A 12,193-nucleotide genomic window follows, 5' to 3' on the forward strand; every position below is an offset into this window, starting at 1 on the left:
TAGAGTTGGGTGGGGTTTGTCAGACCCAGTAGTACTACTCAACAGTGACTCGCTATTATACAAATACTAAACGGTTCGATGTTATGAAGGACTTTAGTTGGTTCGTTTGCCACTTAGCCTTACAAGTGATATATAACTAATAACAAAATCTAAAGCGTTTTGGAGTATGTTATCTTCCCCAAATAAAAAGCGTTTAAAAGAGTAAAAGGGGAACGTGAAACTCACTGTTTGCAAGAATTCTAAAACAAATCCGAGAGATGCGCGTCACAGAAAATCCTCACTGGTGCTCTAAAACAGAAATGAGATTTTCTAAGTATTTAAACTATTATTGAGTCTCTAGACTCGGCACATAATACCTATGCATGAGATACGTTTCGTGTTTCGTTTGTGAATTATGTGTGACTCGACAAACACATTGGTGACACGTTACATGTGTAAACAACTACTTAAGTATCAAGTACTAACATTGTATATTACTAGCAATCATTCCCCACAAGGGCAATTTAGTCAAAAACATAGCAATTATCTAACAACAAGCACGTTTCATGTATTTTCACATAGTTCAGCAGCTAGTTTTTATCAAGACAGATTTCTACTTGAAATATTACTCTATTCAACAGATCATAACATATCAATTAATTCACCAAAAATCGTCACAAAAGCACAGATGAGTTAGGTTTCCAGAACTATTTTTATTGTATTTTTATTCAACATATTTTCTCACAAAGACCAAAACATTACAGTAAACTCACAGCAGTCAAAATCATGCGCAACAGAATGATACTTGCTATTACCGTTAAATGGTAAATTCAATTAATTCAAGACCAATTGGGTTAGATTCTTAACTCAATATTTTAACTTCCAGAAGTGGAACTAACCCATTTGGTCTTGTAGTTTATGAGATATGATAATTACAAAACAGCCTAACAGCAGACCTCACAATTCAGACTTGTACTTCAGTTTTGTAAAATAATAAAAGTTAACTTTTACACGTCCAAAAATTACAAACTTGGACTTTTTAGAAACTAGACTCAACCTAGTACACTGTAGTGTTATCAATTTTGACCAATTACCACATTAACATTCAGTTACAGTCGTCTAAACATCAATTTAACAATCTGTCCAGTACCAGTTTCATCAAAACTCAACATAACAACAATCTATGAATCATAATCCATGCATATAACACTCTAGACACAAGATTAACCAACCATGCATATCAATTTCACATTACACACATAGTTAGGGTTTTTCTTGAAAGTTTAAAATCAAAGAACAAGTGATTAACAAGCAACAATGACACAACTATTTATCAATTCACTAACAAATCATCATCAAGCATATAATCAAACCCTAACTCATCTTAATCATCAATTTTCGAGAATTAGGGTTTTGATTAACCCATTCAATATTAAAATTAAACACCTAGAATGCATAGAGTAGTTGTTAATACCTTCCTAGCACCTTAATTCTTCAACCAAACTTGAAAATCCTTGTACGTGTGTGTGTGTGGGGGGGGGGGGTTACGGCAGCCAAGGGGAAGGGAGAGGGAGAGAGGCCGATCGGGTTTGGGAGGGGGGAAGGGAGTGTAGGGTTTTGTTATTAATTAATAATAATTATGTTACACAATGACCCCTCTACTTCTAGTTATTAAATTTCTAGTGTAAATAATAACTCTTGACTCTTGAATTTTGTGTTCTATGTATAAATATCAAGTAGCATATAACTTAACACATTATTATCAATTATTTGTCGTTTTGATATTTTTCGTTTGTTCACCAATGGTTCGAGTCAACTCGTTTGCGTTTCGGTGCAATCCCGAAAGACTACATGTGTAGTGATTGTCAAGCGTCATTTAAAACCCTAGTTTAAATGTAATGGGATGTGCGTTATAGTTCTAGTGATCTTAAGTTTGAATTGACGGAGTTTGGATTAACGGAGTTAACCTGAAATTGATGAGTGTCACAAAATGGCAAGTGAAAGCGGGTCGGGCGATGTTTATCATCAAGACAACGGTTGATGATGATGTTCTTGATCACATTCAAGATCTCGAATACCCAAAGCAAGTGTGGGATACGCTAGAGACCTTATTCACGAAGAAGGATGATGCTCGATTGCAACTAGTCGAAGGTGAGTTGATGACGTTTTCTCAAGGTGATCTTCCTATTTCACAAAATTTTCGTAAAGTGAAGAATTTGCGTCGCGAGATTGGAGAACTCGATCCACAATCTCGGGTTAGCGATTCTCGTATGAAGTGGATATTCATCCACGATTTAATGCCGGAGTATCGTAGCTTCGTTACCGCTATTCAAGGATGGGCGACCCAACCGAGTATAACCGAGTTTGAGAATATTTTTGCCGGACAAGAAGCCTTAGCAAAACAGTTAGCCAATGTGTCGATTAAAACCGAGAGCGAAGCCTTGTATGTCGAAAGAAAGGAGAGGCGTCGGTATAATAAAAATCGGAACCATAATGGTGAGAAAGGCAAAAGTAAGTATTAGTAGAACGAGAAACATGACCGATCTATGAAGAAAGAATGGAACCGAAAGGGTCAGGTTGACAACTCTAAAGAAGATTCATCGGATGAAGACAACCGAGACAAGGAATCAAGGTACCAACCAAAGCATTTTCCTTTTAGGTGCCATAACTGTGGACAAAAAAGGGCATATGGCAAAATATTGTCGAGAACCTAGGGAGGAAGGTAATGCAGCTGCCGTTAAAGAAGATGAACCGTGGGATGTGGAGGCTAATATGGCCGAGGTTCAAGAAAAATACACAGTTGACACCGAATTCCAACCGAACTTGGTAGATGAATGGTTTGAAGAAGGCTCCTGTTGGTGGACAAGTTAGGAAGTAGTGCCAGATTCGAATCCGTTAAAGGTAACCTTGGAATCATCTATTGTTATTTACTTATTTTGAATAAAGATGATGGGATGTTGTAGTTGAAGAAGAAAGTATGGTTGATCAAGACGTAATCGTGACAGTAACCGAACAAGACGAGAGAGAAACCGTGTTAGAAGAAGTGCACGAGGAGGTAGCTCTGTCTCATGTTACGGGTTGTCATGGTGGAACAGAAAAGGTTGATGATCAAGAAACCAACAAAGTTGACGTTGGAGTTTGCATGAGGTTCATGCAAAGTTCGGGGTGATCCGAATGAACGAACGAATGAAGAAGTTTAGTTCGAAAGGGAGCATGCACCAAGTGAAGATGAACGAATTGCTTTGAGTACCATGATAGTTGGTCATGAGGTTGAGAAAGCAAAAATAGTTTCCTATCTGAAACCGGGTGATGCAGTTCTAAATAGTGGTAATCTTGAAACTAACTTATTTGTAACCAAGAAAAAAAAACCTGAATGTAGTGTTATGAAGTCCAATCCAAAAATAAAGCTCAAAGAGGTGTGATCGTTACAAGGTATGAAGGATCTTGGAGGAACAATGGAAGTTGGTATTGAGAGGGAGTGTAAAACTTGGTGCAATACCAACTTGAAGGACCCGAATGGTTAATACGAAAAGTATAAGGGTGGTACGGAAGATCTCAATGGACGGTTTGGTAGAGATCCAAAGTTCAGGACCAAGCTGAATAACTTGGTGTCATAGTTATATTTTATTTATTATCAAATAAATTGGAAGTCTAGTATTATTATGTTTCCTTGTTTGAGTAGGAGTATGGTATTGGGTGTTATATAACCCCCTCATTAGGAGTATGGTATCTTGTTATTGTTTATTTATTAATGAAAAGAGTCGCATAAACGTTTTATGCAATATCGTGTTTGGTGTTCTTGATTCAGTTGTCTAAGGTTTAACAAGAATCACCACCTGTTTAAGGCTTGTTGTAGAAACTAGAAAATGAGGAAGCCGCCGTTTATGATTCTTCTTCTTCTTATTATTATTATTATTATTATTATTATTAATGAAATCATATGTTTTGTAGACCAAGTTTTAGTTGTTGACGGCTTGAGTCATGGGTCTCTTGGACTAGCTTGATGTGAAGTAACTTTGTCACCAGAGGAGGCCTTCTGTACAACATATTCTTTTATTTTGAGGCTTTCCATGGCCGTAGCCTTTCCATCATATGCATATCAGTCTTTTAGTACCATTCTTGTTCTTCAATGCGAGTCACTGCTTAAGTGACACAAAAAACGTTATGGTGGTGGGTGGTGGTTGCTCGTTTGGACCGTTTTAAGTTATAAAGTTTTACAATGATGACCTAGTTTAACAATTTGTATATATTAGGTAGACCAAATTAACCCGTTATATAAGGTATATACTTTTAATAGACCCAAATGGACCATAAGCAGTTTCCTTTACCTGAATAACGTATTTCTTGGTTGGCTGCAGGGAGATTCAGTGGTCTACTGTGCCTGACCAAATTGTGTCGGTTGGCTGAGCAAACAACTACAGGTTGAATGGTAAATGGCAATCCATCGATTTAACAATTTAATAAAAAGGTAAAAAGGTGCATGTTCTACTATAGAAGAAGGCAACTATGGCTCCTTGTTTCCTCCAAAGAGGATGGCTTTGATCCTCAGATTATTTGATACTCAAAGAGCTAATCATTACCAGTGAATGCAGGAAAGTGACATAGTTTAAGCAGCAAAAAACATAACAATTTGAATTTATTTCAACCATTTTAATCTGTACTCACAACAAAAATAATATAATAGAAGCATAAAGTAAATTTAGTTTGTTATAAAGTCGAAAAAGAGCATGTGTTCTAAAGACAAAATACAAAAGCATATAAATGATCCAGTCACCTTGGCCCAGATAGAATAGAAGGTAGCAATGCTGTTGACTCTTTCTCTTGACTATTGTTTTTTTGCAGTCTTGGATCTGTGAAGTTATAATCCAAGTTCGATTCAACAATCATTCCTCCTTCCAACACCTTAGCCACCGACGACATTGAAGGCCTTCTTTTAAAGTTTGTTTGTAAGCACCATGCAGCCAATTTCATCATCTCCACCACTTCTGTATTGTGTTCCTGCATATCCTCACTGTGCTCATCAAACATATCTAACAATGTTCCATGCTCCCAAAATTCCTGAAAGACAAAGAGCAAGTACCACCTTTCTTCCGGCTGAAATCTATCAAATATTTTCCTGCCACATAAGATCTCTAGGAGAACGATCCCAAAGCTGTAAACATCCATCTTTTCAGTGATAATTGAGGTCCGCCACTCAGGAGCGATATAGCCAGGTGTTCCTTTAATGGTACTCATCACTTCAGTTTGACTTTTGTCAATGAGCTTAGATAATCCAAAATCGGATATTTTGGCATTGAAATCGTTGTCTAGAAGTATGTTTTGAGGTTTGATATCAAGATGCACAATTTTCTGCCTGCAATCTTCATGGAGATATGCTAAACCTTTGGCTATTTGAAGAATGATTTTCTTTCTACATTCCCATTCAAGTATTTGTTCCCGGACTCCATGATAAATCCACCTATCTAATGACCCGTTACTCATGAAATCATACACAAGAAATCTTTGTAACTTCCATGTACAAAATCCTCTAAGTCTAACCAGGTTCACATGGTGAATGCTGCCAATAGATTGAACCTCAGCTAGGAATGATTTCTTAATGTGTGAAAGGCCTTCAAGGCATTTTACTGCAATCTTGGTGCCATCTCCTAGAGTGCCTTCGAAAACCGATCCAAATCCTCCTTCACCAAGCTTTTGAGTAAAATTATATGTGGCTATTCTTAACCGTTCATAGGTAAAATGGATCGGCATTCCTGGAACTTGATCTAAAGACTCTTCTTCCATTTTCAATTCTCTTTTTCGCTTGTTGACTTGGTACTTAATAAATCTTATGACCACAATAAGCAGAACTGCAAAACCTCCAATCGTAGAACCTATAATTGTTGCAAAATGATGTGATCTAACATAAACATTCTGGACTTTTATGAAAGCTAATACACTTATATGATGTGGATCAACAATCTTCATTGTAAATATCTCTGAAGGTAGAAAACATTCCCCACTTGAAACGTTTGAAGGATGATACTGGAAAAAAGCTGCTTTACATGAGAAATCGTTCAGACATGCTTGTTTGCAAGTCTCCACATTCACCCCCTCCATGTCGGCATTAGAGGTGAAGTACTTGATGTTATCAAGTATGATAAAATCTTGGTCTTGTGTAGAATTAATCAAGAGAGGAGTAATTTCAGAGCATCCCTGATTAGGTTGGCGGTCGTTCAATGGTTTATAATATTCTATTGTGGGACAACTACATTGTTGATTAGTCGAGCATATGGAATTTCTTCCGCAAGCCAAAGGATAACTACACTCATCAAGAAAATCCGCAGTAAGATCAGCTACCACTGTCCATACTTCATGGTTCCATTCAAACACTTTCAAATGCCCATCTGGCATGAGTTTCATATACTGAGCTGATGACGCTTGAGGTACGTCAATAACACCGTAAGGATCACCTGGCTTAAAAGAATATAAAAAAAATGACAAACTCCCATTCAAGAACATCATGTATCTTCTTCCTGTATTTGTATCTTTGTGATAGACCAGCCTACTGAAATAGGCTTGTGGTGGGTTTGAGTCAACATAAGCAAACAACCCATTATCCGTGACCTGTATTGAATACATACCTTCTGATGAATTGTCTAAAGAGACACTAGATTTCAGTTGTTGATCTGTAAAGAGCTTTTGGCCAGGTAACAAAGAGTCTGTTGGGTGATCAAAGATTGCCAAACTATTGAGTTCTGGTCATCGAACAACACCAGATTTCCGGTCTCAGTTAGGTTCATTCCAACAACTGATTTTCCAGCAGTGTTGGTGGTCCAAATTATGCTTCCATCTACCTCCATTAGGACCAATTCTCCGGCTGCAGTGAAATTCAGTACCGCATAAATCCCTACCGGGTAGTTGTGGTTCGCTGACCAAACGATCACAGGTTGCTGAAGGTCTGATTCAATCGTCGGAGCAATTACAATGGCAAAGTAAAAGGCGGGACAATATCCAGCACAGACGAAGCCACAGTAGAATGAAGTTATGTTGGTTTCTTTAATGAGCATAGGTTGGAAATCCGGGTAATTATTGGTCCATGTAGTGGATAGATTTGCTGTTTGATACGATTCAAAAGGTTGAGCAGTGCGTGATAACATAAGAATTAGAGAAAATCCAATGAAGAAATTACTAATCCATGATGCTATCATGTTGAAGAACACTGCAGAACCCATGAAGAACTCATGATACAAAGTACCCAATATGTTGATAAGTCTTGAACAAGTCAAGCCAACGCTAGAGTTGACTTATTTGAGTCAAAATTAGTTGGCGTGTGGACTAACCACTAGTTGGATCCACTTACATACAACTCTGCAATCATAAAAATGTTTGTGTGGAGCATATTTAATAATTATAATATTTTTACTTATAGATATAAACTGATCCTAATAAAAATATAAAGTCACTAATATTAACTAATAGTTATAATTATTACTCAAATCATATTCTACAACCCAATCTCATCACTAACAGTATTCACCCAAACATCATTTGGATTTTAGACAGTTACTGTCACATGATGACGGTTGACTTTCTATGACCATCGACTTTTGACTTCTATTAACCTTTAGCATCCAGCTATAAGCAATATTGCACCAGAAGTAATTCCTACTGAAATTGCATATTTGAGCAGCTTTTAATAATTATCTAATTTAATACCTTGTTTAAATTGGTAGTAACATTCCTACATATCCATAAATTATTTTGACCAAATTTGACATCCACCAAAAGGAGCTATCTAATTAAACCTTCATCACACATAATCTCGAGCTGCTGTCACAAAATAGTTCAGATCAAAATCAGATTTTTATAGACCGCTCCCAATCCATTTAACCGATCCACTAATAGTCAAATGGGTCAAAATGAGATCAAAATCTTAGTTTTAAATTTTAACTTCCCGTTAACATTTGTCTGCCAATTGAACCACAGTTATCCACCAATCAACCAGTAATATCAACAGCATATCTATTATACTTCCATTGTAGTTGCTAATAATATTATTCCAAAGCATCAACTACTAATAGAAGCAGAACCTTTGCTGGTATACCCTTGCACCTACTTGGTAACGGTATATGCTGGATGAAGGGATTCGGGTCTGCTGTTGGAGGCTTTCTCTATCAGTATTGTTGTTGCCGGCGACCATTATCATGAAAGTAATCAATGTCCCTATTTATAATAATCATACCCTAACCAACTCCACTAAACAATGTAAATATCATCCCTTAATAGTTAATAGTATCAACATGTTTAAAGAACGTTGTTCTTTCCCAACTGGTCGAAAATCATCGTTAATATTTTCAATGTGCAGGTTCTAATGTTCCTGATGTTTATATCAACATTATTGTTTCTTATGTCAGAAGCATTGCTGACTCATGAGGGTTGTTGATCCGATCGGCATAGGAAGTAAACTAGAAAATAGAAGTTAGATTGTAGGTAGTTTTTTATTTTGTTTGACCTTAAAAGGATCTGTTTGACTTTTAACTTTCAAGAGTCAATCATGTAAATGAAACCATGAAGCCTTTCCAGCATATGCTCTAAAATTCTAGAACAAAAAACTAGAATTGTCTATACAAAACAACTTATTTTACATGTAAACAACTGACAGTTTAAATATAAATTTTTTGAGCACTTTAAAAATCAACAATCAGATAACCAGATAACCAGTTCTAATAATATGAATTCCCACAAAATACAAAACAAACTAAAAGCAGGAGCCACATACAACATTCAGTTAATTAGTCACACTTTAATAACCAAAAGTTGCAATAAACAGAATTGTCTTTTAGAAAGGAGCTAACAGTTCGGTATAACGATGAGCAACTGAGTATTTTCTATAAGCGTAGTTAGTGAGATTTGATATCTTCTTAAAACTCTTGTCATGAATATTGTACCTTACAATCTTCCCAGGAACTTTCAGCACCATGAATGTATCTTCTTCCTTTTCACCTCTAACCACATCGATGACATTGAAATCATAAGGAGAGAGTTGATGGGAAAGCACACCTAAGATCAGCAAGTTCTACTTGATACTTGACAAACCACCCTGAATGATCATTCAACATCTCATACACATTCATGTATAAACTGGTTCTATCAAAACCAGCTGCCGCTATTAAATGTAGATGGCCTCTTGATTCCCCAAAATACATTGTATTTGCTTCAAAAGACGTCATCTCCTCCGGTAAGGGCATCGTTTGCAGTTGTTCAGATTTGATTTATAAGTATAAGCAATTGCGAAAAGAGGGGCCCCAGTGAATGGCTCCCTTCCAGTAAACTGCTTTGCCGAAGAGAGGCCAATCCGTAGAGAAAGATTCGTTACAAGTCATCTATTTCCCTATATCAGATGAGTAGCTTTGAATCTGAAATAGACCCTTGTCAGGCTGTAGAATACAAACAACTTTGTAGTGAACGCAATCTGTTGGATGAAACGCCAGGCCCATAAAACAGATGGTTTTACGGGCATTATAACCTTCAGGGACCGACAGGATGATTGCCAATTGCTTGGTGGTGGGATTAAATACATAATATTTATTATCACCTATTCGTCCTCGCTCTCTACAACAAAGTAGTAATCCATTACAAGATTGCAAGGTTTTGACACCTTGAGAATCAAAGTAGAAATCGAGACTACGAAAAGGAATGTGCGGGTTTTCATTATCATATGGAACATATATCTTTTCAGTAAAAAAAACCAGGAAGTTTATCATACTTGCCTATGAAATATCTCTGAGTAAAAAGCAAACCCGAGTGTTTAGATACAGATTTGAACCGAACTATGGAGGAAAGAGGGAGCCCAAGCAAGATTTTGGTTAAAAGGCCATCGATGGAACCAATCAAAGCTCCAGATGGAGGAGTCGACTGATGATCAGTATCGTCTAGATGGGGTTTCTTCATTTTGTCTTTGGTGTTCACCATTTTCGGGTTTCAAGAAGAAGCAGCAAATTCATATAGACTGTGTAAACTAGACGAATGTTTGTGTACTTATTGTTGCTTTGTTGTTAGGCTTACTAAACTTTACATATTATTATATATAATATTATATTTATGTGGAGATAAAAAAACATGGTTTGGCGCCGCAAGTCGAACTTAGGGCTGTAATCGAGTCAGGAGCTCGAACTTAAACGAGCTCGCATCCCGGCCACAAGGATTATACCAACTGACTACAAGTCATTTTAAGTTTTTTTTTATCATAAGTTATACGAATGCGAATATTATTATTTTCTTCTCCGTTTCGTGTTTATTGTCCTCATCGTTATGATTTATGAACCTAGCCAATACCGATCAAATGTGCATCGTTCTATTAGGTTTTGTTACAATACGTTACTTAATGAAGTCTTGAACAAGTCAAGTCAATGCTATAGTTGACTCATTTGAGGCAGAAGTTGCCGTGTGGATTAACCACTAGTTGGACCCGCTTACAGACAACTCTTTCTTTTTTTCTTTTGTGGAACATATTTAATAATTATAAATTTTTATTTATAAATGTAAACTGATAATAACTATTTCTCAAAATTAATTTAGTTTCAGTTATTATATGCATTAGTTAACTTAATTGGTGATTCTGAGAAAAAGATACAGTTACTAATATTGACTAATAATTTTTACTCAAATCTTCAACAACCCAATTTCATCACTAACTTCACTGTTTATGTAACCATATATAAAACATTTCCTGTCCCCAACAGATTTAAAATTATAGAGTAGGTGTCGGCGTTCTTCTAAGAGAACGATTCTAAAGGAACTTTTTTTATCGGAAGCAACAATATGACCTGTATCCTCAAAAAAACAGCAAAACATATAAAAGAATAAAATCAAAAAAGCTGAAATACCAAGATAGACAGACCCACAAACCGTCAGCATCGTACCAAAATAAACACAACTGGACTTCCCACAGACCATTGCAATCCTCAAACAATAAATCATATCACAAACACCCGCAAGAAATCAGACCACAACTAAAATTAACTATAGACCACAAGGAAGCACTCCAAATCCACAACCACTTTAAACATCAGTAACAGAACCTAAAATTACATGAATGTATCAGGGAACAAGCTAGATATAGATGTCCATGTGTATATAATAAGTTTACCTAACCAACATGTCAGATTATATTAAAAATTACAGAAAAACATTAAAAACACTAGTACACAACGATCAAATGATCCACAAGAAGCTCATGGCTACTTATGTTGGCCCTGAGAGAAGAGATGCAGACAATTGTGTAATATATTTCTCGTCACCATCTTCTGTCCTATGAATTATTGGATCTATGAAGTTGTAATCCAAGTTCGATTCAACATCCATTCCTCCTTCTAACACCTTAACCACTGATGACATTGACGGTCGTCTCTTAAAATTTGTTTGTAAACACCATGCAGCCACTTTCATCATCTCCATCACTTCTGTTTTGTGTACCTGCATATCTTCAATCTGTCTGTCAACCATATCTAACAATGTTCCTTGCTCCCAGCATTTCTGAAAGACGTCAAGCAAATGCGCGCTTTTTTCTGGCTGAGACCTATCATAAACTTTCCTGCCACATAAGATCTCCAGGAGAACGATCCCAAAACTGTAGACATCCACCTTTTCAGTGATAACTGAGCTTCGCCATTCTGGAGCCAGACAGCCAGGGGTTCCTTTTATGGTAGTCATCACTTCACTTTCATTTTTGTCAATGAGTTTAGATAACCCAAAATCAGATACTTTGGCATTGAAATCATTGTCAAGAAGTATGTTTTGAGGTTTAATATCAAGATGCACATTTTTTTGCCTACAGTCTTCATGGAGATATGCTAACCCTTTGGCTATATCAACAATAATTTTCTTTCTGCGTTCCCATTCAAGTACGTGTTCTCGATTTCCATGATAGATCCACTTATCTAATGACCCATTACTCATATATTCATACACGAGAAAATGTTGTGATTTACATGTGCAAAATCCTCTGAGTCGAACCAGATTGACATGGTGAATGCTTCCAATCGATTGAACCTCAGCTAGGAATGATTTCTTAACATGGGCAAGACCTTCCAAGACATTTTACTGCAACCTTGGAGCCATCTTTGAGACTCCCCTCGAAAACCGATCCGAATCCTCCTTCGCCAAGCTTATTACTAAAATTCTTTGTGGCGGTTATTAGTTCTTGATAAGAAAACCTATTTGGCATTCCTGGAAC

At 36.6% G+C, this 12,193-nt stretch overlaps 3 pseudogenes; all 3 read right to left on the minus strand.

The window, feature by feature from the left end:
• Positions 1-4,718: 4,718 nt before the first annotated feature.
• On the minus strand, positions 4,719-7,199 carry LOC143616186 (G-type lectin S-receptor-like serine/threonine-protein kinase SD2-5; annotated as a pseudogene).
• A 1,598-nt stretch (positions 7,200-8,797) lies between these two features.
• Positions 8,798-9,930, minus strand: LOC143616179 (F-box protein At5g07610-like; annotated as a pseudogene).
• Positions 9,931-11,202: 1,272 nt separating this feature from the next.
• LOC143616180 (G-type lectin S-receptor-like serine/threonine-protein kinase SD2-5 pseudogene) lies at positions 11,203-11,916 on the minus strand (annotated as a pseudogene).
• Positions 11,917-12,193: the final 277 nt, after the last annotated feature.

This window comes from Bidens hawaiensis, unplaced genomic scaffold (assembly GCF_021521415.1).
Source record: "Bidens hawaiensis isolate Kalapana, Puna unplaced genomic scaffold, B.hawaiensis_p1.1 tig00046147_1, whole genome shotgun sequence".
NCBI lineage: Eukaryota > Viridiplantae > Streptophyta > Magnoliopsida > Asterales > Asteraceae > Bidens > Bidens hawaiensis.